At 37.8% G+C, this 2,549-nt stretch overlaps 1 pseudogene; it reads right to left on the bottom strand.

Moving 5' to 3' along the window:
- Positions 1–1,873: 1,873 nt before the first annotated feature.
- LOC110576943 lies at positions 1,874–2,058 on the bottom strand (annotated as a pseudogene).
- Between the last annotated feature and the right edge of the window lie 491 nt (positions 2,059–2,549).

Here is a 2,549-nt window from a genome sequence, read left to right as displayed (position 1 = left end):
TATTTACTAGTTGAACACTCATTCGGAAGCTATTGGCAATCAAGAAAAAAAAACTTACACTCCATATTGTGATCTACAATGTTCTACATGGTCTGCCCCACCTACTTCTCTCCTGGTTCACTAAGCTTCAGTCATGCTAGTCACTTTCTATTCTTAGTCAAGCTCATTCCTTCCTGTTTGAATCTATTCCCTTCTGCCTGGAATGTCCTTGCAGCTCCTTGAATAGCTGACTCCTTGTCAAACTGAAGGCATTAGTTTAAATGCCACCTATTCAGACACTATCTCTAAATTAGATGGCCACCTACCCAACTCTGTCATGTTCTACCCTCTCCCTGTTTCCTACTACATGATTTTCCATCTCCCCCATGAAATTTCAGCTTCATAAAAGCTAAGACCTTCATTTATTCACCAAGACTCCACAAGGCTTAGCACAATGCCTAACATGTACTACGTTTCCATGAACACTGAACAAACAAATGAAATACAACCCTATATTGTGACACCATATCCTCTATCTGGGCTTTTAGAATATGGTATTTTTATCAAGGTCTTATTTTGAGGTATAGAAGGCCTGGGTCTTTTGTTTTTCCTCGTTACATTATACCAGGTAAATACACTACATGGTGAAATAAGAATTTAAAAAGGCCCTGAGGGAGTAAGGCCAAACCCACACAACAAAGGGACCTAACAAGGATACATGGAAAGTTTTGCACCTAGAATCAAAGGAATTTTGTGTGCCAGCATAGGAAAGGGCAACTTGGTTTATCATCAGGATTTGTAAGAAATACCCTGAGTTTCAGTTCCCCCACAATTTTGTTATGCACCAAAAGTATGATGTATTAAAAAATAAAACAAAAAACACTGGAGCCTTGAAATCAAAAGAGCTTACTTACAGACCAAATTATATACTTGCTCAATTCAAGTCATTAACATTTAAGAAAACTGGAAACACTATGTGGTTGAAAGAGAAAAGTGATTATGAGTGTAGAGGCCAAGGACAGGCTGCCTTAAGATGGGCCACTTTGGCATGAAGATTATTTTTGACTTAAAAGCAATCAAAATACACCAGGTGCAAGAAAAGATCTTTACCTCCCCCACAGCTGCCTGAAAGAATTTAGAGAACCTGCTCCAAGAAAAGAGCTTTCAGCATAGAGAACTACATTATGATGTGAATTACATATGGTAGACAGGGAGAAACCTAGCAAGGCCACTGTAATCAAAATCCTTCGTCCTGTTGTTTCTGAAAGGCCTAGCAAATATATACCAAAAATTTACTTTTTCATCTTCCTATAAATTGCATTCTTTCCCTTTCAAGTACCAAACCCTTATACCCCCATTCTCAGTTTTTTTGTTGTTGTTTTTTGTTTTTGTAAAAGATTTGAGAGCACGCACACACACCAGGGTAAGCATGGGGGGGGGGGGGGGGGGGGGGGGGGGGGAGAAAATTTAAAACAGATTCCACACCTAGCACAGAGCCCTTTGCAGGGCTTGATCCCACCACCCTGAGATCATAACCTGAGCTGAAATCAAGAGTTAGACATTCAACTGACTGAGCCACACCCAGGTACTCCAGTTTGCATTTTTTTTTTTTAATAGAAATTACCAACAAGGTCCTGACCTAATAATCAAAAATTAATAAAAATATCAAAATATAAAACCAAGAAACAAGCTAAATCACACACATTTTGACCAAATACTGGAATATTTCCCAAAGAAAAAGTAAACAACTACATTCCATGTTTCAGAAAAGATATTAAGGATTCATGCATTTACAAACCTATCTAGTATGAATTCAAGAGTTTGATCCATTTTCCAAAGAGACCAACCCTCTTAAAATGCTCCTTTTCACATCTGTTTAATGAATTAAACATCCTTATTTCTTAAGCAGTTGGTGTCTTACTATAGAAGGGTGTAGCAAATCCAGATCCAAAGTACAGTCATAATTATTAACCCCCACTCATTTTCCACTGAAAATGGCAAATTCTTCCCTAGGACCTCCTCACAGTGGCTCCTATGGAACACCCAGTTTGTAAACCTCTGGATGCTCTGTCCCAACATAGAGCTATTCGAAGTTCTGTGAAAGGCGCAGAGACCCAAGACAGTAGAAAATCCTATTCTCCTTCAAGTGACATACCTCATTTGATGTCTTTGGAATGTCCATATCTGTGTGGAGTCTACATACGAAATTTTGATTTTCTACTGTTAATCTGTCTTACACCAATATGATTTAGTCCAGCTAGAAGGATCTTGAAGGGCAGAAGAAATTCTTTCTCTCCTACAAGAGTCATGGAAAACTACCCTCATAAGTCAATCTAAAGCTTTTAACCAATAACCTCAATAAGAAATTATTTTTCTAACACTTCAGAGTCTCAAAATACGTTACATTATTCCATAAAACAGTGAATTCCTTGTCAGATTTCTATTGCATAATTAGCAATTGGGATATAGTGGAGGAATTTCCACAAAACAAGTTTATTTGGTTAATGACTAATGATCTACAGAATTATAGCTGAGCTGCTACACTTTCCAGTTTCACTACTATAGAGCAT

The sequence above is a fragment of the Neomonachus schauinslandi genome, chromosome 14 (assembly GCF_002201575.2).
Source record: "Neomonachus schauinslandi chromosome 14, ASM220157v2, whole genome shotgun sequence".
NCBI classification, from domain to species: Eukaryota; Metazoa; Chordata; class Mammalia; order Carnivora; family Phocidae; genus Neomonachus; species Neomonachus schauinslandi.
This window is presented reverse-complemented; position numbering and strand designations above follow the sequence as displayed.